Raw genomic sequence first — 25697 nt, forward strand, 5'->3', positions numbered from 1 at the left:
TAATGGATGGGTTTCAGTTTCTGCAGCCTGATGGTGTGATCAGGACCCCTGGGGAAGTGAGGGCTACCAGGGGTCTGCTGGATCCTTGCCCTTTTTGGATCATAAAAGCTGCCAGGAAAGTGGGTAGTAGTAGTAGTAGTAGTAGTAGTAGTAGTAGTAGTAGTAGTAGTAGTGAATGCCTCCTTGCAACAGAGTAGGATCCCACTGTGCTTAAAGGAGGCCATAGGTATTGGCCATAGTATCCTCCTGACTCATCTCTCTGGAATGGGACTTGGGAGCACTGTTTTACGGTGGCTCCAGTCCTTCCTAGAAGAGAGAACTCAGAAGGTGGTGCTGAGGGACTCCTGTCTGAAACCCTGGCCATTGACCTATGGGTTCTGTTTTGTCTCCTATGTTATTTAACATTTACATTAAACCACTGGGAGAGATTGTCTGGAGTTTTTGGGTGTGGTGTCACCAGAATGCCGATGACATCCAACTCTACATCTCCATGCCACCTATATCTGAGGAACCTACTTCAGCTCTAGATCAGCGCTCTGTATCAGTAATGGACTGGGTGAGGGTGAATAAATTGAAACCAAATTCAGACAAGACAGAGATGCTCCTGGTCAGTTGAAAGGCAGGTCAAGGAATAGGGATGCAGTATGTTCTGGATGAGGTCACACTCCCTCTGAAAACACAGGTGCACAACTTGAGGGTGCTCCTGGATTCATCTCTGAGCCTGGATGCCCAAGGCTTCAGCAGTGACTGTAAGCATAATTAACACTAGTACACTAGTTATGTCTGTTTCTTGAGAGTTCTGATCTAGCCACTGTGATACGCGCCCTAGTTACTTCCCGGCTGGATTACTGTAATGCAGTCTATGTGGGGCTGCTGATGGAAAGTGTCAGGAAATTTCAGCAGGTCCAAAATGCAGCAGCCAGACTGCTGACTGGGTCTGATTATAAGGATCATATAACCCCTCTGTTACAGCAGCTCTACTGGCTGCCAGTCAGTTTCCAGGCGCACTCTCAGAGTGGTATTTGTTCCTTTTTAATATTTGTATACGTATTGTTTTAGCTTTAATATTGTCATTTGATGGTGTAAATCACTGTTGTATACTCATTGTTTTCAGCTTTAAGTATTTTCTTTCAAGGATGTAAGCCACCTTGGGTCCTTTTTTAAGGAGAAAGGCAGAGTAAAAATATTTTAAATAAATCACATAAAGCAAGTACCTGAGTATGGGGTTTGGAATATATTTTGTGCCAACACAGCTATTGCTGCTTTTGCTTTTATTATAATCAATTGTAGTATATCTCAGCTTATTTGTAATTTCTGAGTGATCCAATAAGGGTATAGCCCAGCCTCTAACTCTACGGTATTTCTCTGAGTGGACCACATGGCCTTTTTTGTACTGTGTAGTAATGTTTGCTTTCTGCCACAAGATGTCAATGTAGTACTATTTGTGATATAAGCAGTACTGTAGTAGGACAGAGTTGCAAAATTTAAGGAAACAATTGGTGAAGTTGGGTCAACAAATATCAACCAGATTGCTGCTGAATTTCCAGAAAACAAATGTGTGTGTGGGGGGAGGGGGGTTGGCTACTGGCGGTGGTTCTATTTTTTAAAAAAATGGCAGGGAATTACTACTGTTAGCAGTAGTGTTAAATATAATTAAGGATGTATTTTCACATTGCTGCAGGTAGAGGCAGTGACAGATTACCTCAGCAGCTGGCAGTTGGTGGCTCAAATTTTGTTTTGTAAGAAAGCCCCAAATATTTAATGTATTCATAATTTGCATAGTAGAAGTTTTATACTACTCGGGACTATAGTATAATGAGAGCTAGCATGGTATGGTGGATAGAGTGTTTGGATTAGGATTTAGGAAACCTTGATTCAAATCTCTGCACAGCCATGGCAACTCATGGGGGGCAGCAAAGGTAAACCATTCTTTGAACATCTCATGTACCACACAAAAAAACCTATTATAGGTTGCCATAAGTGGGAAGCAATAAGACAACACATAGCAGTAAAAACTATATTATAGTACAGTGAAATTATACTGATGGTTTATGACTGGAACGGCCAAAGCTTCAGATCTTCTGAGCCACAAAATACAGTTTTCAAGTGTCTGAGAGCTACCAGACATGTGTGATCTAGATGCATGCTGTAAATGTTATCATTTTCACCTTAGTGATCTGAACTCGCACCAACACTGGTGTGTTGAATTAGAAATAGAGGCCGTATGAATCTCTCTGTGCTGGCTTTAAGTCATCTGAGCTGAGGCTGATACTCTAGTGGGTCCCAACCTTGAGTTGCCCATATGTTCTTAGATTAAAACTCCCAGAAGCCTTCACCATCAACTGTGCTGGCCAGGACTTCTGGGAGTTTTAGTCCAAGAACATATTGGGACACAAGGTTGGGAATCACTGCTCTAGTTGATACTCCAGAAACCACGTACCTACGTAGATGGCTGAAAGGGTGGTGAGGAAATGAAAGGCACGGATATGCCCTACCACACCTGGAAGCCACTGAGAAGCAGAGCTAATGTACTCAGCTAAAGACTTAGTGCTTCTGTGGCCAGGGGCTCTTCCTTTCTAATCATAGAAACACTATAACTGTGTTTAAAGTGTCTACATCAGACCTTTGTGTTTCTCAGATAAAGGTCTAAGCAGCATCTAAGTGAGAATAGACAGGGGTCAAAGCTACCATGCACATCCCAATCCTCACTATCCATTTAGTCTGTTAGGGCTGGAGAATGACATACTCTGAAGAGCTTAAAACCCAGGCAGGCTCCTGCAGGGAAATATGGTCCTTCAGACAGCCTAGACCCTATGACCCTAGGTCATAACTACAAGTTTGAATTGGGCAGGAAATGTCAGTGATGCTGTTGCAGCAAGAGACTTGGGCAGTCCCTATAATTCTAGACAGCAGATGCAATTTATGTGAAAACTATTTTTTTATTTTTGGTTCTGAGTCTTCTGCCACTCCTCTAGCAAAATGCTAACTCTAGCATTATGGGAAATGGGGAGCAAAATATCTTCTCTGTCCCTTTCGCTGTGCTTAGAGTAAGCACTTTCTGCTCCAAAGGTTTGTAATAAGAGGAAAAAATCCATAGTAAGCAAATAAATGTCTGAGGACACAGTGATATATAAAAAAGGCTCTTGCTTGTTTTTGGTTTCAGATCCTTTTTGAAAGTGCTCTTCTGGAGAGGTTGATACAGGAAAGAGGAAGAGAGCTATAAGTATGGAATGGTTTTCAGATACACTGTTTTTAATGATTTATTGCAATTGATTGGTGTGGGCACCCAACAGGAACATTAAGAGCTGTTTTTACAGAAACACTTTATCTGCTTATGAAATGGTCCCACTCCTGATTTAGACTGACAGGCTAGTTCCATTAAAAGGCCACAACACTTACATATTTTATTCTTTTTAATTGTGAGGTCCTCACTCTGTTCACATCCTATACAATTTGATATAGAGCACAGGCATTAGAAAGATGCAATGAAAGCATGTTTGAATGGGTAGAAAAAGCCCTCACAAGACTGTACCATTTCAGTCTAGTTGCTGGCACATGAGGGGAGCGATTATGTTGCTGACAGAAGAAGGCAAAATGTCAGGTTCATTTCCCCCCTCAGGACTAGACTCTCTGCAGTAACATTTCTCTCTCTGCTGAGAAAGAGAAAGGGAGACAAATTAGGTTTCATGTTCCTGTGAGCACCCTTACTGAATTATGTAATCTTGACCTCAATGGATGATTTTATAGCCGAGACAGTGCAAGAGTTTTTGCTGCCTGAGGAAAAGCACAATATGGCCCCTCCTCTCATTCCAGGTATGCATATCAACTGGACTGAACGTTGAATGCGTGTTCAGGGGTGAAGAGACAGCATCCTCTACTGTACCTGAAAGCAGCAGGTTAACCTAGGAAGTGCAGGCACAACTGTGTAGCATACTGCAATGTCCTCCAACCTTTTGCTGCACCTTATAGCTGGTGCCGCCTGAGGCAGCTGCCTCACTTGGATGAACAAAGGGCTAGCCTGTCTCATACTTTGGTGTCTCTCTTGATTCAGTCACAGCTTCAGGAAGCTTACTACAGGATGTCCCATCTTCAGATTCTCAAACACAACAAATCTCAGCACATAAGTGAGACTGGACCATCTTCTCCTTGTCGCATATTGCAGGTTGGAAATTTGATAGGAAGATTCATCCAAGATAGAAACCCCTCGCCTGCTCTCTAAGGCAGTGGTCCCCAACCTTGGGCCTCCAGATGTTCTCGGACTACAACTCCCAGAAGCCTTCACCACCACCTCTGCTGGCCAGGATTTCTGGGAGTTGAAGTCCAAGAACATCTGGAGGCCCAAGTTTGGAGACCATTGCTCTAAGGAAGATGGGTACCACAATTTGTCCTCAAGATGGTTGAGAACACTTGTGATGACATCAGCAAGCATGGGCAGTTGATGTGGGTTTGTCTCTTCAACTTCATAGAGATTTTTGGTTAGTCTACCCATCATGATTAATATATGAATGTATATATGGGCTCTTCAGCATTGTTGGAACATTTATTTTTCATGCTTGTTTCTAAAGAGGAATGTGAGTAAGTGCTGGCTGACTCACATGGTGCAACCCATCTGTTCTACTGCTGAGTCATGCATTTGGGTAACCTCATTTCACCTGTCTTAATTGTGCGGAATGTTAGGAATGGTGAGAAAGGGCCTTCCTATTTAGATCTTGGGAAAGTTACATTTTTGGACCATAATGCTCAGAGCTCCCCCACAGCTAGCACAGTCAACAGCCATACTGAGTGGAGGATTCTGAAAACTTTAGTTCAGAAAGATTAGCTCTTCTAAGCTCCGTCCCCGTCTTCACATTCCCACCAAGGTTTCAACTGGGACTTCTCAACTCTGCCCAGAGATGCCTGGCCTTGAATGTTTTACTGGCCAGGTGTCTTCCTCACCACAAAGATGCAGGGATTGCTCAGCGGTGCTATCTGCAAAAGTTAACCCATGCCCACACTGTGATACAAATACAAATACTTTATTGCCTTGTAGCTAATCAGGCTATATGCAAGAACATAGATTAAACAGATCATAAAAACATATTTGCCATCTCATGTAAGCACGTATAAACAAGCATAACATGATAAAATAATAGTAACAAAATACAATAAGGATTCTCAAAAAATGTGTCCTGTTATAATTCTACAGACTAAGTGGAACACCAATCAGAGAGCTGCCAATGCCTGAACTGCTTTTTCTATTTTCACGTTCAAGGAGAGGAATTTGTATGCAATGACTTTTTGTGTTCTAGTTGGCCTAGTTTGATTCTGGTAGGAGAATTTTATGTATTTATTTATTTAATTTATATGCCGCCCACACTACCCAAAGGTCTCTGGGTGGCTTACGGCATTTAAAATACAATAAAAAGTCAAAACAATTAAAATACAATTAAAATTGCCATCAGGACCCACAGTTGATGTTATTTCAATTAAAAGCCTTCTGGAACAGGAAGGTTTTGACCTGGCGCCGAAATGTCATCAACGTCGGCGCCAGACGAATCTCAGTCGGGAGGGCATTCCATAGTCTGGGGGCAACTGCTGAAAATGCCCTTCGGCTACAAGCCGTCCCTCTTACCTCCTTGAGGGACGGGCTCTTTCAAAAGCCCCCCCCCCCCGGCTAGATCTTAACTGCTGGGTGGGGTTCATATGGAAGGAGGCGGTCCTTCAGGTATCCAGGGTCCAAGCTGTTTAGGGCTTTATATGTCAAAACAAGCACTTTGAATTGGGCCCGGGCAGCAACTGGTAGCCAATGTAACTTAAACAGAATCGGCTTGATGTGTTCCCTAGCGGCCCCACCACTCACCAGCCGCGCAGCTCGATTCTGGACCAGTTGTAATCGCTGGCTTGCTGATGGACCTGCTCTGCAAAGGGGTGGGGGCAGGGGGTATATGCATTGTAGTAGTAGTAGTAGTAGTAGTAGTAGTAGTAGTAGTAGTAGTAGTAGTAGTAGTGGTGGTGATAATGATGATGATGATGATGGTAATGATGATGCCAAGCTGTAATCTGCAGTAAATAAAATGTGGTACCTGACATCTGTTCACGGACCCAAAGGGCCATTAGTGACTTTCCAAGTGGAGGGAAGAATGTATATTGCTTCAGTCAGTGGCATGGAGGCCTTTTATCTTTAATATTTTATAGAGATGCATCTTTGCCATCCTTCCTGTGAGTCATTCTCCACAGGAACCCAGAAGCCTTTGGGTTGTTTAACCCCTTTGGTATATTTAAAGGTAGACACTAAATCTTGCCTGATGAAGTATGCATTGGGCCATGCCAGGTAAAAAGAGCCTCTTTGGTTTTTCAGCAGCCATGGACCCAGAGGTGGCATAAGCATTTGGATTAGTCATAGAGCCGCAGGGATCTCAGGGTTGAAAGGCTATTTAGACAATGCTCCAGCTAATGGAGTATTAGAATTAAGTCGTTAACTCTGAGCAGAGGCTAATTGGTCTGGCTGTTTAATAGCTCATTGGACTAGTGGTAGGAACAAAGTCAGATGTGAGCACTGGCTCCTGTTGGAGAGACTGACATTTTAGAGGAGAAAAAAAGAAATAGATGATTAATAGCTGCCAAGAGTGTAATGTCAGTAATAATTTGCAGGAGAAAAATGGATCAAAAGAAAAAAAATAATAATAAGCTTAGATCTGCAGAGATGGAAGGGACCCTATGGATCAGTGAGTCCAGCCCCTGACAAAATTCCCAACCATACTTAAACCACTGAGCTATCCAGCAGTTCATTGTAGGACAATCATATATGAACATCTAACACGCATCTCTATTTCTAAAGTACCCAAAGCAGCATGTACTGTGTCCTGGGCAGGGGTATCCTCCGATTTGGGGAAACCCAAAGGTTTACAGTAGTGTAAAAATGTATACAGAGAATCCTAAGGAGGAGTCCTTAGACAGCCCGGTGAGAACAGCAGACAGAGCTGTTGGAAGGCAGGAGAGAGGAATGGAGTCTTCCTTCTGGGATGAGAGCAAAGCTGGCTGACTGGAATCCTAAACGGAAGCATTTTGCACTGCAGCATTTTGTAACAGGTCTCAATTGCGTGGCAAAACTAAGTCAAGAATAAAAAGGAAAGAAACCTAGCATTTGAATTTACACATATATTTTTTTAAATAGAACCTATGCAGTATTTCGAGGGCCATAGTGGGTTAAAAATCCCTAGCTCTCCTATTCAGCACTGCTAGTAATAATGCTGGTGGAGGAATCTTGACAGCTCTAGTCCCTGAATTTAACTTTTCCAACCTATGGCTAGGGTATACTTGATGCTTCATTCTTTGTGGTGATCCCTCCTCATTTTAAAAGTTAATTACTTTAATTACTTTTTAAAAAGAATCTTTGAATGCTACACACCCCACAGGCATGAGACACACAATGTTTACCACACTGTCGTCCCACTATCCACAGCAGAGCATGAGGCATAGTTGAAACCACTGCTTGAGCCCAGTTATATTTTAATCCCACCATTTAGTTTTATCTACATTATAGGGCAAAGGAGTGAATTATAAGTAACTATTCATGTATATTCATGTCAGGGACATGGTGGCGCTGTGGGCTAAACCACAAAAGCCTGTGCTGCAGGGTCAGAAGACCAGCAGTCGTAAGATTGTATCCACGCAACGGAGTGAACTCCCGTCGCTTTGTCCCAGCTCCTCGCCAACCTAGCAGTTCAAAAGCATGTAAAAATGTGAGTAGATAAATAGGTACCATCTTGGTGGGAAGGTAAAACAGTGTTCCCTAGTCACGCTGGCCACATGACAATGGAAACTGTCTTTGGACAAGCGCTGGCTCTACGGCTTGAAAAGCAGGAATTGCACCACCCCCTAGAGTCAGACACGACTGGACTAAAAATGTCAAGGGGAACCTCTAACTTTTATTCATGTATAAATTGTTACTTTCGAGCTCTGTTCATAGTATTAGCATGCTATTTGATATCATAAAATGTCTCAACAATAGAAAATAGTTGTGAAACATGATTGCTGTAGGTTTTTCAGGCTGTTTGGCTGTGTTCTGAAGGTTGTTCTTCCTAATGTTTCACAAGTCTCTGTGGTCGGCATCTTCAGAGGACAGGAGTCAGAACTCTGTCTCTGCTCTGGTGCAGTTTTGTGGATTAGTTGAGTATTTACCGCTCAGAGTGGTACCGACTTACCAGATGGGCGGGATATAAATCAAATAAATAAATAAATAAATAAATAAATTTATAGCTGTGGGATCAGCTTTTGTCCTTTTTAAGGAGATTGGGTGATTATGGTGATCAGTGTGTTTTTTGTTGTGGGTGAATTGTTGTGATAAGGGGGAGAGATGATCTGTCACTGTGATTGATGGGTATCGTTAGCTGGTCTTTTGTGTTCAGTGATCACTGGTCCTTGTGGCTGGGTAGAGTTTGCTGACCTTTTGCAGGCTGTATTTTTCAGTGCTGGAAGCCAGGCTTTGTTGAGTTTTAGAATTTCTTCTTTTTGGTTGAAGCTCTGCTGGTGTTTGTGGATTTCAATGGCTTCCCTGTGCAGTCCAACATAATGATTGCTGGTGTTGTCCAGTATTTCTGTCTTTTGAAATAGAATTTCATGTTCAGCTTGTTTCAGGGCATTTCCATATACTGCTGATTTTTTCAGTTTTTTTAGTTTGCAGTGTCTCTCATGTTCTTTGATTCTGGTGTGGATGCTGTGTTTTGTGGTTCTGGCCACAACTGCAAGGTATTTGGTATACTCCTGCAGTGGTGAGGGGGTCCCTTTCATCCTTTGGTGACCATAACATTTGTTGTATTTTTGTAGTGGGCCTGAATACCGTTTGTAGGTTGTGTTTTTTCAAATGCTTCTCCATGCGTTCTGTGACCCTTTTGATGTATGGCAGAAATACTTTATTTGTGGGTGGCTGTTTTTCCTCTTCAGTTTGGTGTTTTCTTGGTTTGATGGCTCTTGTGATTTCATTCTTGGAATAGCCATTTGCCTGTAGGGCCCAGTTCAGATGGTTGAGTTCGATGCTGAGAAACTGAGCTTCACAGTTCTGATCTGCACAGTCTACCAGTGTTTTGATTATGCCTCTTTTTATTGTGGGTGGTGGTTGGAGTTTTGTGTAGGTACTGATCTGTGTGGGTAGGTTTTCTATAGACCTTGACATCTGAGAAAGGGGATTGGCCCTCTATTTCTTTTTCCATGGTGAATTATATATTTGGGTGGATGCTATTGAGATGGTTTAGAAATTCTACCAGTTTTTCGTCTCCATGGTTCCAAACTGCGAAGGTGTCATCCCCGTGTCAGAACCAGACTATGGGTGCGAAGGGTGCCGAAGCCAGAGCCTGTTTTTTGAAATGTTCCATGTAGAGGTTTGCTATAACCGGGCTGAGGGGGCTTCCCATGGCCACTCCATCTGTCTGTTCATAGAACTCATTATCCCACTGAAAGTAGCTGGTTGTTGGACAGTGCTGGAAAAGGGCCTTGATGTCTTCTGGAAAGATCTGCTGGATGAGTGTCAGAGTGTCCTTTATTGGTACCTTGGTGAATATGGATACCATGTTAAAGCTGATCAGTCTGTCCCTTGGGGTTGAGTTTTAGGGTGCTTATCTTGTTTATGAAATGAACTGAGTCTTAGGTGTAGGATGAGGTTTGTCCAATGTGGGTCTGTAGCAGGGTGGCTAGGTATTTTGCTAATTCATATGTTGGGGAGACGATGGCACTTACAATGGGCCTGAGTTGGATTGAGTCTTTGTGGATTTTGGGGAGTCCGTATAGTCTTGGTGGGAGAGCTTCTGTCTTGCAGATTCATTGAAGGATGTTGGGGTGCAGGGAGGAATCAATTTAAAAACAAATTGTGGAGTTAATAAACACACAATTCTGCAGTGGAAAATTGAGCAGCTATTATCAGGTTAGGAGGTAAAGGTAAAGGTTCCCCTTGACATTTTCAGTCCAGTCGTGCCTGACTTTAGGGGGCGGTGCTCATCCTGCTTTTCAAGCCATAGAGCCAGCGCCTGTCTGAAGACAGTTTTCCGTTGTCACGTGGCCAGCGTGACTAGGGAACGCCGTTTTATCTTCCCACCGAGATGGTACCTATTTATCTACTCGCAGTTTCATGCTTTCAAACTGCTAGGTTGGCGAGGAGCTGGGACAAAGCGACGGGAGCTCACTCTGTCATGTGGATTCGATCTTACGAGTGCTGTTCTTCTGACCCTGCAGCACAGGCTTCTGCGGTTTAGCCCACAGCGCCACCACATCCCTTACAGCGCCACCACGTTAGGAAGGCCTGAATAAACAGATACATTTTCAGTAGGTGATTAAATTGCAGCACAGTCCTCCCTCATAGAACAAGTGGGGCAAAATGTCCCTGAAGGAAGATGCCACCACTGAGATGACCTATCTTTACAAAGTCACACAATGGCCTTCTACTGGTTGTGGAACAACCAGGAAGGCCTCTGTTGAGAATCATACTGAGGAGGCAACGTGGGCACTACAGAAGCAGGGGGGTCTCTGAAAAAAATTTGGTTGGAGATATTTACCTTCAGCTTATCCTTTTAGGCAAAATGGAGTTTTCAGTTAACTAATACACTAGGAATTATTTCAGATTAGACTCTATCAGCTGGCTGGATAGCTCAGTGAGTTTGGTTTCTGGCTGCAGAGCCAGAAGTTGGGAGTTCACTTCCCCACTGTGTGTCCCAGAACAGCCAGCCTGTGTGGCCTTGGGCAAGCTGCACAATCCCAGGGCACCCCCCAGAAGAAGGGGAGAATAAATCACTTCTGTGCACTTTCTATCTAGAAAGCCCTGAAAAGGGTTGCCGTAAATCAGAATTGCCCTGATGGCACACAACAAGAACGGACTCTATGAACAATGAACTTGGGGTAGTGCAGGTGGTGTTGGGATTAATTAAATCTTCTTTTCTAACTAATAGCCAAGGCTAGGGCTTCAGTTTTCTATAAAGGTGCCAGTCCAGAACCTTTCACCCGAAGTAAGGCTGCAAATGGTGACCATCCCTTCTTCCTTAGCCATGGCTTTCAGTACTTAAGACAGGCCAGATTATTTTGCCTGGTGAGGCAAAAAATCATACCGCTGCCTCTCCCCACTTGACCCTGGGAGTAACAAGAGCTAGAGTTGCTAGTTACCATCATTCTCTTTTGAAACACTTTCCTGCTCTGCCCTGACCGTAGGAGGGTATTTTTTTTCAATAATATTTTCAATAAGTTTGTACAGAGTCTGCTTCATCTAATAACTGAAGTCAATTCATACCTTTTATTATTTCAGGATCAAGGCATGTTAGGTTGCAAACAAATTTCAGCAGCTCTCAGAGCAGCATTGTGTCTATCCTAATATGCTCTTTCTGAGGGAGAATATTGCTTTTTTAAAATTCACCACTTATGTAAATAGAGGACACAATCTTAGAAGGTGGTAGCAGGCGCTCTATTTAAAGCTGTTGGTACAGATAAATTGCCACACAGGTTTTATGTTGTGGTAGAAATGGTTTGCCAAGTCTTTTTTAAGAGACAGAAGACCCCCCCCCCTCACTTTCCAGTTTAATTTAAGAAAAACAAGCACAATATTTTTTTCCCTTGTAGGATTTGGGTACTTGAAACTCTTGATGTGGTTGGCGTATGCTAAAGACTAGTGGAGAATCTATTTATCACCATCAGCCACAGTTAATTTCGTTGGTGGCTTTGCTAATTCACATAATTTCGAAAGCAAACAAGCAAATAAACCTACTGTTATAAAAACACCAAGAATAACTATCTGTAGTTGCAAAATCTGAGGCCATTCAGTATCTTTATTGGTTTATTGGTTTACTGAGAATTTGCCAAATACATCATGGACTGACACGCTCAAGGAAGCCACAGGCTTGAGTCTGCAAGAGCCGAGCAGGGCTGTCGAGAAGAGGACCTTTTGGAGATCAGTCATTCATAGGGTTGCTATAGGTCAGAGGCGACTTGATGATACACAACAACAATACGTACATTGCAAAGAAAACAAGCTTTTGAGTTCCATGGAGTGTTGTATCAGACAAAAGATGGCATAAAACTTGTGGTTAAATATTGAAACAAGTGGGCTATATGTAATATTCTTGGCTCATGAAGCCAACAAAATGCCAACAAAGCAAATGAAGCATACATGAGTTCAGGTTTCATGTCTCTAGAAAACTCAGAAGATGTGATAGAAGAAGCACAACTCTTTTTGTAGAATGATTGGACTGAAATCATTCTGCAGTTTTCATAACATCCCAAGCTGGGAAAATTAGACCCTATGTTATCAGGTACATTAAAACAAAAGAAATTTAACTCAGCAGCTATCCCTCTTTTTTTAATCATCTCTATCGCTGGCAAATGGAAGACACTGAGTTTTGAGAGACACCTTTGTCATTTTAGTAAGGCCATCAAGAACTCTTGGTGCCTGTTTCTGGTTTATATTCTTTGAGTTTTAATTGATTCTGTTTGTCTCCTTAATGTGACAGAAGACAATTCATTTCAGCGATGGAATGTAAACGTATTTAAAAAATATTATTGTTATTTAAAAAAAGAAAGAAAGAAAGAAAGAAAGAAAGAAAGCCCGCTTCTCAGCTTGAGAGGCAAACCCGGCTGCGTTTCTTTTTCTAAGCTAGCCAGGCTTTTTTTTAAAGATAGCCATAGAGCTATCTTAAAAATAAATGAATGAATGAATGAATGAATGAATGAATGAATGAATGAATGAATGAATGAATGAATGAATGAATGAATGAATGAGCTGCCCATCTTGCTCCCCCTGGCCAGCTGCCTCTGGGCATGCACCTACCTCTCCGCTGACAGGCCAATGTATGCAAAGAGAGGGCAGACCAGGCTCCTGGAAGGGACGCCAGGCTGCTGTCTCCACAGATGGCAGTGGTGGTAGTGGAAGGACAAGGCAGGGAGGCAATGGGCAGTGGGAAGAGGGGGCTGGACAGACTGGAAAGGCGGGGCCCGCAATGAACCAGGAAATTAAAAAATTGTTCAAAATTTCATTGATTTGGGAACGTTTGCGTTCCCAGGTTTGGATGAACCCAGATTGATCGAAATCAACAAATTAGTGATTTTCGATGAACGTCATGGTTCTTTGTTAACTTTGTGCCCATCTCCAGTTTGGATATCATATTTCTTGTTGTTGTTGTTGAATATTACTTGAAGTCAGAATGCTGCTTTTTGGAGGCAGCTATGATCCAAAAAGGCAAATTTCTCCTCTCTGCTTAAAATAAAATATTGATAAATGTTGATGACTACATTTCCTCCACATTATTGTTGCACAGAAGGGCACCAACATACTGTACTCATAGCAGGATTCAGCATTCCATAAACCAGCTAAAAATAGGGGTGCTCTAAACAACAACAAAGTAACTATGAAACTGGACCTTGATTCCTGCGCATGCACAAAGGGGGGGAGCACTCACGCCAATGCTGGTGGGCAGGTGCATGCTCCCCCACTACTTCACACATGCGCCCAAGAGCGCGGGGTAGCGGTGCCCCACCTTCCTAAGAGGCTCAGATGGTCTGCGGTCCCAAAAAGGTTGGGGACCACTGCTGTAGACCATTTTGACGGTTGCCATTAGTGTTGCCAACATTCAGGCTGCCCTTGCTATGTAAAGCTTGACTTCTTTTTTCCTGCTGGCATCACGGACATGATATTAAAATTTTTTAAAAAAGAAATCAGTCATTTTGTGAACATGTCATCTCAACTGCAGTTTTATAGGACCTGATTCCTAATTGTTAGACCTGATCCTGTAGTCTGTTGCTATGCACTAGCAATGCTAGGTAACAACAACAAAAACAATAGTAATAATATTTAACTGATATGTAGGTTTTTGCTTTAAATTTGTATCTATTATATAATACTATTCGAAAACTGTGTCTTGTATTTTTAACAACAACAACAGCAGCAGCAACTAGCTTCAGCCCTTTGAGATAACACCTGCTTTAAAAAATAGCAATATTAGGAACAGAAGACATATTGCATTAATATTCAATTGATACTTAGGTTTTTGTTTAAAACCTTTTATGTTATATAACACCAGTCAGTGCTTTTATAATTTTGTTTGTTTTTGACTCAGTACTGAATATTAAACAAAGGTCTTAAATCATGACAAGGTGTGAAATACAACTCAGAGCCTTGAATGAATGCTTTACAATGTACAGTGGTGCCTTACTTAATGATGTTAATTGGTTTAAAATAAAACGCTATGGGAAAACATCGCTAAGTGAAACACCATTCCCCATAGGAATGCATTGAAAACCGGTTAATCCATTCCCATTGGCGTCCTTAAGCGAAAATCCCCATAGGAAACATCGCTAAGCGATACAATGTTTCCCCCATTGGAATGCATTGAAACCTTTTCAATGCATTCCAATGGTTTTGCAATGTCCATTTTTGCAATTTTAAGTGTGTCTTAAAAGTTTCAAAATGGTTTTAAATGGTTGGAATCGTTAGAGCACCTTGTAAAACATGTGCAAACTTAATTTGGCTTTGATCTGACTCTTTGTTAATTTTTGGTGAATTTTTTTCTCCCCCATTGGAAAGCATTGGACCCAAGTTTGACAGCTGTCAAGCAGGGCACCACTGTATTTAGCATTTTTACATGACGAGGATAAATCATGCATGCATATGGTACTGGTGCATCTGCTGTTAAAAACAAAGGTATTGTGAAGGTTGATCAGATGGAAGGAATGGAATGTGAAAGCCATGTGGTACAGCATGGCCTTAGACAGGCCAGACATACATTTCTGGAGCATCTGCCTCCCTTTGACTGGGAAAGAGAGCAACATGCATTTTGGCACTTATGAGCTTGATATCTGCCTTCCCTGGGCTGGATGGTGATGTTTCCCGACTTAGGTTTCATGGTGCTGGTTTCCCTGAGACTCTTGAATCCAAGCAAGTTGACCTTTTCTTTAGGTTGTGCAGCAGCCATGTCCTGCAAGGGTGGCCATATTCTTGTTCACCATAACTGGATTGCCCCATCAGATAAATTAGTTGTCATTGTGCAAATCATGTGTGAAAACAGCAGAGCCTTCTGCCCAATAATCCCCAGTTCAAATCACTTCTTTCAATATTGCATTATATGTAGGAAGCAACCACTGTTTTTGTCTTAGATCTTTTTCAGCAATAAAGAACTAGTCATATATGAGATGGGTGTAAGGTAGCCCAGGCTGAGATAATATGGCCAGCACAAGGTTGCCCTGTAAATTTTATTGCTGAACAGGGATTTGAATCCACGTCTTCTGAGGTTCTTATGCTTTCAGACAGTTGAAGGCAATGCAAATATTGAAACATTACAACTTTCCCGCAAATAGGGATTCTTCTGCATTTGAGACAAACCAGCACAAGCAGACTACATAACCAGTCCAACCAAAAAAGAGTTATAAAATCAGTTTGAATGGAGTAATGTGTGGGGTGACTCAGACTATCTTGCCACCAGATTCGGGAGAAAAGGAGCTACTGCCATCTTCCTCATTAGTGTCACCTTCTCTTTGCCCCACCTTGCTTCTCCCCAGCCCACATTACATGCCAGAACTTCCTTTCCCTTGTTCTTCACATTATGGCAACGGTGGTGGCACCATCACCACCACCTGTTTTCCTGTCTGTCTGCCTGCCTGCACTGTTTAAAGCTGCATAAGGCCGCATGTGCAGCCTACACTGCTTTACAGAAGGTAGGCAGGTACTGGGTGAAACAGGGGTGGGAGAGGTTAAGGAAGGAAGAGAAGGTAGCAGACAGGGTGGTGGAGCAAATCAGGAGTAATGGAGCCATGAGGGAGAAAAAAATGAAGAAGGGGAGGCCAGACAGCAGTGCCAGGGACTCTCCAAGAGTTGGTGCTACAGAGTCTGAAATGGATAAACTGTTCCTGTGCTTAGCCTAAACTTCAGAAAGTTAGTTTTTTAAACAATAAGTCCCAGAATCCACCAACTAGCATCATGTCCATACCTGCACAACAGAAACAATCATACTGACCTTACTTGGATCTGCTGAGCTAATGCAGAAAACGTGATTCATGTGCTCAAAGACACTTTTAAAATATTAAATGTTATTATTGCTATTAATACCATACAGTATAATTACAACAGCAACAACAACGGTAATAATGGCAATGAAATAATATCTCTCTATATTGCTTTTCATCTGACAAAGCTCTCATCTATTGGTATCAACAGGTGGACATTCAACTATCAGTGGCTTCAATCATTGATTAAAACAGACTGCAATGTGGTTGAGAAGACTAGCTGCTTACAAAACAATTGAATCAAATTTGGTCCATAGCTACTTCCACTTCTACAAAAACTATAGACTTAAGACTTAATTCTGTTTTTAACAAATGCTTCAAATTCAGGCTGGCTGATGGTCTAAATGAGCACTGGGTGGCCCATCGAGAATCTGAGTGAAACTACTGTAGCTCAGCTGGGCAATATGGCAACCCATCCTCTACCCACAGAAAAACAGAAGTACTACTTTAATTGGGACTCTAGCTTAGTGGTAGATTTCACAGTCAGATGAGATGTCTTGAATATTTAACACACGACCATAAACATGCAGATTCAAGGGACAGTCAGTTCAACATCTGGAGTGAAGTATCTCTCTACAGAATGATAATTTTATGTATTGGTTTCTGTTTTAAGGGAAGGTGTTATAATTCAAGCATCTGAGTCCCACCCATGGTTGCTTCTATGTGAAATTTGCTTCTCCAGTGTTTTCTGATGGCTGTTCCGTTTTTGTTATTTTTCAGGTTGAACTGAGCTTTTCACAAAACACATTTTTAAAAGAACAAACACCATCAGAGCCGTAGAACATCCACTTTGTTGTAAGTATTCTCTATGCCTCTGCCGTTAAGTGGAGCAAGTACAGTATGTGTTTTGGCTGTTGTGTTGTAGCTGGAGATCAGGGTTTCTACTTGTGTTGTCTGTGTTCTCCAGTAAATAACTTTTAGCTTGAAGGCCTAATCGTATAGACCATTTGAACTGTTTCTTTTTCCTCCTCCTTTAAAACTGATATATTTCTATGTATAGTCACGTGTATATATACCACTGGGCCCATTCACATGGCTGTCAATTCAATCGGTATATTTCTTGCTATTTGTGTGGTTCTGGGTCCCCACTGCCCTAAAATTTTCTAAAAAATATTCATAAGTGATATACCGCTCTTTTCCTGTCACTTCCAACTGTTAGTCAATGTGCCACTGGTGGGATATGTCTTGATAAATACATTAAAAGGACTTAAACTGTGTTGAAAAGCTGGGTGATGAGGATTAACTATAAGCCACACAAAAGCAGGAATGACAGTTACAATAGGTTAAATGATAAACTGTTGTGGAAAAAAAATATGAAAGAAAAAGTAAGTGATTTATCACTAAGCATATTAATACATACATATATATATATACACACATACTGTACTTATACTCTTCTTTGAAGTGATACAGGGATCAGAACATTTTTAAAAAGGCCATGCTGGTGAGGTGGAAGAAAATCATTTGGCTGGCCAAATGAATCAATGTTACCTGTGTGTCGTGTGAATGGAAATTTATAAAGTGATTTAAATAATAGCAGAATCGATGTAACTGGGGTTCATAGAATCATAGAATCGTCGTAGGGTTGGAAGGGACTTTGGAAGTCCTCTAGTCCAACCCCCTGACGAGTTTCAACCCATTGGTTCTTGTCCTACCCTCAGGCGCAATGGAGAATAAATCAATGCCCTCTTCCCTGTGGTAAGACCTTTGGGTAGAGTGGGCGGCATATAAATTAAATAAATAAATAAAATAAATATTGGAAGACTGCTATCATGTCTCTCCTCAGTCTTCTCTTCGTTAAGCTAAACAGACCTAGTTCTTTTAGTCATTCCTGATAGGATTTAGCTTCCAGTTCCTTTAGCATCTTTGTTGCTCTTCTCTGCCTCAGCATCTTTTTTGTATTGTCGTGACCAGAACTGGACACAGCACTCCAAGTGCGGCCTCACCAGCATGGGATAGAGTGGTACCATCACTTCATGTGGTCTTGATGCTATCCCCCTGCTGATGCAGCCTACAACTCTGTTGGATTTCTTGGCAGCTGCAGCACACTGCTGACTCATCCTTAGGCAGTGGTCCACTGGGACACCTAAATCCCTCTCAAAGGTAATACTGTTGAGCCAGGTATCACCTATCCTGTACCTGTGCATCTGGTTTCTCCTATCTAAGTGCAGGACCTTACTTTTCCTGCCACTGAACTGCATCTTATTGGATAGGGCCCAATGTTCAACTCTGTCTAGATTCTTCTGAATGTTGAGTCTATCTTCCAAAGTATTAGCAATTCCCCCTAGCTTTGAGTCATCAGCAAATTTGATGAGTGCTTCTTCTTTTGGCATGTGTGACTGCACCCTGAATTTTACCAAGAATGCAATTTCCTTGCTTTGCAAGTGTGTGTTCAGAGACAGATCATCTGGGAAAAATGAACACAATTTTGAATTGCATTCCCACAGGAAAATAAGGCCACTGTGTAAAATTGTCTCAGATTGTTTTCCACAATTTTCATTCTGTGAGTGCCACTGTCTCCTGTCCTAGAATCGTGCTAGATCCAGGGAATTGAGGAGGATGTAAAACAGGGGTTTTAAACTCAATTTACCTGGAGGCCGCTAGAGGCAGAGTCTGGGTGAGGCTGGGCCGCAACAGATTTTCCGCCAAGCGGAGCAAGAGCCCAAGGAAGCCGCCCAGGAGTTTCCTTAGCCGACAGACAGGCGGGCTGGCTGGCAGGCTGCAGTTCTGGATGGAGGGTGCAAGAGGTGCTGTCTTGGGAGAGAGCCGGCGAGCGAGGCAAGGCTTTTTTTTTTTTACTCTTGACAGCAGAGGATGTGTGGGCACTTTGGGGGGGCAGGCAAGGCAAGGGCCTCAAACTATCATCTGGGGGGAACTGCAAATGGCTCCCGGGCTGCATGTTTGAGACCCCTGATGTAAAACATTGTCAGGGTGAGGGGGGGAATAAGATAGATAATTCCACCCCATCCCCAGTAGTTAAGATTTTAAAAACAGCTTTGCCTTTTTTGGAGAGGAATATAAATGTAGGGGAGTTTTTGAAGAAAATGTTCTGTTAAAAGGACAATCTCCCTGTAAGACATATGTGTGTTTTTCTCTCTACTTTAGTGGTTCACAACCTTGGGTTCCCAGATGTTCTCGACTATTTATTTGTTTGTTTGTTTGTTTGTTTGTTTGTTTGTTTGTTTGTTTGTATCCCACCCATCTGGTCTATATGACCACTCTAGGCGGCTTCCAAAATAACGTAGACAACTAATAAAAACAACACAAAAATATTACATACATCTTCCAATGACAAATTACAAAACAAAATTACAAAACTACAACTCCCAGAAGTCTTCACTTCTAGCTGTGCTGGCCAGGATTTCTGAGAGTTACAGTCAAAGAACATCTGGGGACCAAGGTTAGGCTAGCTAGGGAAAGACTGTGTGTCGTAATGTGACACTAAAGTAAGTGGCAAAACAGGCAGACATTTTGTGTTTCCCATGATTTAAAAAAAAAAACTCAAAAACTCAGTTTGCCTGTTTTTGTTAAAAAAGCAAGCGAGCAAAAACAAAATGGCAGTCACTCCTATGCTCCTCTCCTGAGGAAACTTTTGTCTCACCTCTATGTGCCCCCAAAACTTACTAAAACAAAAATGGAGATTTCAGATGTGTGAATTGCCTCTGAACTGTTTCTTCTCAACTTGATGATGCCCTTTTCTTATCTAAGAAAATACATAATATTGCTAATAGAACGCTGCCTTTAAAAGGAGTGGTTGCAATAGAATACTGAGACACCATACATAAAGAAACAGATAAGCTGTTGAGGAGGAAATGGATGCTTCTATAGCTGAGGTTGCCGATTTTTGTAGGAAGGACATAAATAATAGTATTTATGTCCATGCTGCTATTAAGCCTTAATAGGTGTTCAATCAGATATTGATTTGTTTTCTCTTCCGGTTCTGTCTTGGAGTAGGTTGCTTCTGAGTATTTATCTTATTTAATTAATTTGTTCTTTAACTACGTATATTGGATGGTTATTGTAGTCTGAGAAAATCAGTGTTCACAACAAAACAAGACTTGAAAGAGAGGTGAGATAAGGTGTATGGATGCTGGAGACCCACTTAAAAGGACTGAATATCAGTCGAAGGTTTTAGTACCAACTGTGAAATGCTACATGCTTCACACATTTTGCCACCTGTGGCGATTGCCCATGTCACTCAAGCCATTCATATTCATGAGCTGATTTGCATGAATCTATGAGAGGACTTGACAGGTTTAAGTCAAACCTGAGGGAATTGTTGAAAACAATTCTGTAAGTATTTATCAGGATCAGAGCTGTAGAAACATGTATAGTTAGAATCAACACAGCTGAGTTGATTGTGACAGCTGAGAGAAGAATCTCAGGATTGGACAATCCTGAGATAAAGCTAACAGAGCTAGCACACACAATCTGTTGGTGGTGTGGGATGGTTGATGTTGTGTCGGATTGCTGTGTTGGAGAGATCCTGGGAGAAGCCTGTCTCCGTGCTGCATATTTGGAGAAGAAATTTGGCTCCAGGACTGCTCATCTGGTAAATGAACTCTGGACTAATCTACAAGTACTTTGACTGTGATTTGTGAATTGAATCCTGTTGAACTGCTGTGCATGAAATGCTACATTGCTTCACACATTTTGCCACCTGTGGCGATTGCCCATGTCACTCAAGCCATTCATATTCATGTGCTGATTTTCATGAATCTATGAGAGGACTAGAGAGGCAGAGTCAGCACCTACATGAGGCTTGGCAGGAGAAGGAGTCAGATAGGGGCTAGTTAGTTGGAGAGAGAGGTAACAGATACTGAGATAGATAGGGTTAATCAGAGAAATAGAGCTGATCAGGAAAATAGGAGAGAAGGTAGTAATGATATTGCAAGAGAAATGAAATATGCACTGAGAGAACTGTTGATGAATTGCTTATGTATACTGTGTATCTAGAAAAAAATTGTTATTCTGCTTCACTTCAATAAATAAGCTCTTTATTTATTTTTTTATTGTATTTATACCCCACCTATCTAGTCATTTTGACTACTCTAGGCGTTTTTGTTCACAAGACAAGTGTTCTGACATACATCATTTATATTGTGGACTGAAGTAATCCACTGGTGGCAGCAAGAAGAAAACATGACATGAGCTTTTGTGAGGGAAAACAAGCAGGGGCCATGAGGGTAAATGTCACAATTGGTGTCCAGTGGCGGGATACTAAATAATCCACTTTGGGAGAGTGAATATTTTGAGAGTCAGGTAATCCTAGGTGAAAGGAAGTTTTTGGCTCTAAGGTGAAGAAGTGGGTGACCTGCTAGAGTCTCAGGGAAGACTTAGTAGCGGGGCCTCTAAACTTAGATTTTAGGGAAGTCCTTGAAGAGGAAAAGTACCTACTCAAAATAAAATATTTACCTCAGGATTTATAGGACAAAAGAGCCTAACTCAGAAGATCCAGTCTGACAGAAAAGACAATCACAGATGGAGCAGAAGCTTTAGGTCTGAATAAATCTGAGGAAGTTTTGAAAAGCTAAGATCAGTATAGATCTGAAGGAGTTTTGAAAAGCCTGAAGTGAAGTAGTAGTTATGTAGAATTGTTTTGTGTCTGGAGGCAAGAGATTGTCTCAGACCAAGAAATATAGTGACCTGTGTGGTGCCAGATAAAGTGTAGCCATCCATAACTGCTGAGTGAGAGCTACATAGTATGCCGGAAAAATATTGGAAAAAGAAAACAGAAGTAAAAGTGTTTTTAAAAGAGGCCTGACTAACTCAGCAATAGAAATCAGTTCCTTTTATTAAGAAAGTACATACTTACGCCACCCAAAATAACTAAAAAGCCAGTAATGGAGGAAATTGATCCTCAAGAGGTTGAGGGAAATGGGAATGGAAATGGAGACCCTCCAATACCTGAGGAACCCTCAAGGAAAATTATTCAAAATTCCTAGATCTGGAGAAATGGAAACTAGAACAGGAGTATAGACTCAGAGAAAAAGCCATGGAATTAGAAATTAGAGAAAAAGCCAGAGCTGAAGAGAAAGCTGAGGAACTAGAGCTCAAGGAGAAGGCTAAGGCCAGACAAATGGAATTAAGAGAAAGGTAGCTGGAATTAAGGCAAAGAGAAAAGAAAATGGATTCTGAGCAAGAAAATAGACAAAGGGAAATGGAATTTCAAATACAGATAAAAAATTAGAATTAGCTGCTCAAAACAACAACAACTCTAGTGAAGGAAATCTCTCAAAGATCAATCTAAAGAAATTCCCCTAATATAGGAAAGGAGATTGCCCTGAATCTTTCCTAATATCATTTGAGAGAACATGCTGGGACTTTGAGATTAAGGATGATGAAACGATGATAGTTTTGAGATCACAAATAAGTGGAGATTTAGCTGAGCTTTATTCTCAGATGCCTCTGGAGCAAGCTAGAGATTTTGAGTCATATAGAAAAATAGTATATTCTAGATTTGGCATAAATGCAGAACACCTTAGAAAAAAATTTCATTTCCTTACCAAAAAGCCTGAAGAATCTTATACTCAAGTGGGGGCGAAATTGACTTAATGTTTGGACAAATGGATGGAACATGAAAATGTCACTTCTCTAGACCTATTTGTTTGTTTGTTTGTTTGTTTGTTTGTTTGTTTGTTTGTTTGTTTGTTTGTTTGTTTGTTTGTTTGTTTGTTTGTTTGTTTGTTTGTTTGTTTGTTTGTTTGTTTGTTTGTTTGTATCCTGCCCATCTGGTATATTCTACCACTAAAAATGTGGTTGGTTTAGAACAATTTTATTCAGTGTTGCCAGGAAAATTGCATTATCTGGTCAAGGACAAAAAAACCTAAAAATGTATTACAGGCATCTGAATTTGCTGATTCCATTAGTGAGATTAGAGATCCTCGATTATCTGAGGTAAAAATTGGTGGGAAAGTGTGGGACGACAGGAGGAGAGGACCCCCCCACCAGGAAGAGATTACCTCAGAAGTACCCAAGCTGCTGGAAGCCATTTTAGAGACAGTCCCTCATCTACAGAGCACAGTCATCTGAAACCTAATAGCTCTGAGGGAAAGGTTAATATGGCCCTTTGTTTTGAACCCAGTGCCAGTAAACGGTGTTATGTGTGTGGGGAGAAAAGTTTTTTTGGGCTCAGTGTGAGATTCAAAAGACTAGGGATTGTAATCACATAAAGGTGGAGATTCTAGTCCCCCTAAGAAGGTGTTTTGTGTACAGCATAATAAAACAACTAATGTGACAGTTGAAGCTAGCCGTGGAGCTGTTGCCATAGCAACACAATTTGAGAGCCAAGATCTCCCTGAGGCCAGGATTGTTCAGTGCTTTCTGATAGAATGAAATCAGAATCTTCTATGTAGCTCAGGAGATGTTATCTATGTTAATAATAACTATATAACACTCAAAGATTCTTGTTCACAAGTTACAGTATGTCACCCTAATATAGTCCCTGAGAAAAATATGTTAGACCATGAAAATATTTCTGTTAAAGGGATTGGTTCTGAAATACCAAAATACCAATGAGATATAAGGGATGGTCAGGAGTTTGGAAGGTGGCCATATCCAATCAAATTCCTGCCCCATGTTTAATAGGTCTGGATTTAGCTTAGAATGTGCAGTGTTTTTGTGACAACTTGCTCTCAGGGAAGGCAAATTGAAGCCACTGAGGGAAATGATGGGGATATTCCTGAAATAAGAGAAGACAGCAGATCTGATTATTCTGAGAAACCCTAAGACTCTATCTTTCATCAAAGAACAAAAGGAAGACCCTACTTTAAATGAATGTTTTGCACAAGTTAAGGAAATTCCTCTAACCCCTAAAAACCCTGAACTATGTCCCAGTCTAGAGGAAAACCCTGAGATAGTACAAATGGCTGAGGTGGTCATATCGAAAAATTCTAATAATACTTCCTTTATTTTAGAACAGAAGGAAGATACCACCCTGATTCCGTGTTCAGAGAAAGCCAAAGAATTTCCCTTCCCATTATCCCCTGAACACCCAGAGAAGTTCATAGTTGATTAACACCTGTTATATAGGGAAGTTTTATTAACACCTCATAGGAGTGGAGATGGACATCTCAAACAGCTAATTGTCCTTGTAAAATATAGGGAGAAGTCCTTAGAAGTAACAGAGCCAAGCTTGGGGGTGGGTGGGTACTCATGCAAAGGAGAAAGGCTTGTATGAGGCCCAGGAAAGAGCATTCTGTCCTGAGGACAAAGTGGTGAGGCTGAGAACCATAGAGGGGAGTGAATTGCAGTTAGGAGGGTCAGAACCTGTGGATTTGTTGCAGCAGAACTGGAGGGTTGATGAGTCTAGTTGCTCTGCAACTGCAAAAGCACTTAAAACCTTGTGATGCAAACCCCCACCTAAGAAACCAAATATTAAAGATAAAGAAACAGATGATTAAAATCTCAGTGCATCTTAAATAAACCAAGAGTTTGATGTTACACTTAAAAGAAACATACCTGTGAATTTGGAGGTGACCCATGATATATGATTTAGGACATAACTGGTAAGCATATTATTATGATGGTGTTTTGTATGTAATGTTCCCTGTATGTTCCGTTGTTCATAAGGGTAAACTGTAAGGTTTTCCCTCATGAAAGAAACTTTTTTTAGGGGTGAGGAATGTGGCGATCGCCCACATCACTCATGCTATTCATATTCATGAGCTGATTTGCATGAACCTGTGAGAGGACTGGAGAGGGGGAGTCAGCAGCTACATGAGGCTTGGCAGGAGAAGGAGGAGTCAAATAGGGGCTAGTTAGTCAGAGAGAGAGAGGGAACAGATACTGAGATAGATAGAGCTGGTTAGGAAAATAGGTAGAGAAGGCGGTAATGATATTGCAAGAGAAAAGAAGTATGTACTGAGAGAACTGTTGATGAATTGCTTGAGTATACTGTTGTATTATGTATATCTGAAAAAATTCTGTTATTACTTATTCTGCTTCACTTCAATAAATAAATTCTGTTTCTGTTCACAAGTCAAGTGTTCTGACAAACGTCATTTATATTGTGGATTGAAGTAATCCACTGGTGGCAGTGAGAAGAAAACACGACATGAACCTTTGTGAGGGAAAACAAGCAGGGGCCACGAGGGTAAATGTCACACCACCTTATGTCAATTAAGTTATTGTTATTTTGTGGACTGATAATGGACATTCGTAGCCTGATAGCGTATTCCTTTACTTGTGAAGCATACTCACTTTGTCCATTTTCTGTATGCCGTCCTGGACATGGGTTCATTAATAAATAAGACAGTCTTATAATTTCACTCTTATGTTTGAGGAACGGGACTTGATCCATGAAAGCTCACACAAAATAAGCAATTAGCCCTTAAGATTCCACAACATTTTTCTTTTTCGTTCTTTCATTATTTCTTTTTGTTTCTTGTCTGATAAGCTTTCACAGACTCATGTGGCTACTCCTTTGAAAACTAGTTCCAGAGAGTTTCCTAGCCCTCTATAGAAGGGTTCTAGGGTGCATTATAAGGAGCTATAAGGAGTAAAAATCGTCTCCTTCCTATTTTGCTCTTAAAAGCATTTCCATCCGTATATGTACCTTGTTGCATTGTGGCCATTGAAAGAAGATACATATATGAATGTGTATTTATATGAAAAACTCTACACTGATTTTTAATTTAGTCTTTTAAATATTGATTTTTTGCGGAGCAGACTTATAGGGGAGAACATGCAAA

At 41.3% G+C, this 25697-nt stretch overlaps 1 protein-coding gene across 4 annotated transcripts in view; it reads left to right on the forward strand.

Annotated features, from left to right (window-relative positions):
• The window catches only part of HIVEP3 (HIVEP zinc finger 3), a 340969-nt gene that overhangs the window by 221431 nt on the left and 93841 nt on the right, over positions 1 to 25697 (forward strand). For all 4 annotated transcript variants that reach the window (XM_072980264.2, XM_072980262.2, XM_078380210.1 and 1 more), the window contains one exon: positions 16726 to 16800. The gene's annotated coding sequence lies outside the window, so the exon portion shown is untranslated. The remainder of the gene's footprint in view (positions 1 to 16725; positions 16801 to 25697) is intronic.

Source organism: Pogona vitticeps, chromosome 9 (genome assembly GCF_051106095.1).
Source record: "Pogona vitticeps strain Pit_001003342236 chromosome 9, PviZW2.1, whole genome shotgun sequence".
Classification (NCBI taxonomy): domain Eukaryota; kingdom Metazoa; phylum Chordata; class Lepidosauria; order Squamata; family Agamidae; genus Pogona; species Pogona vitticeps.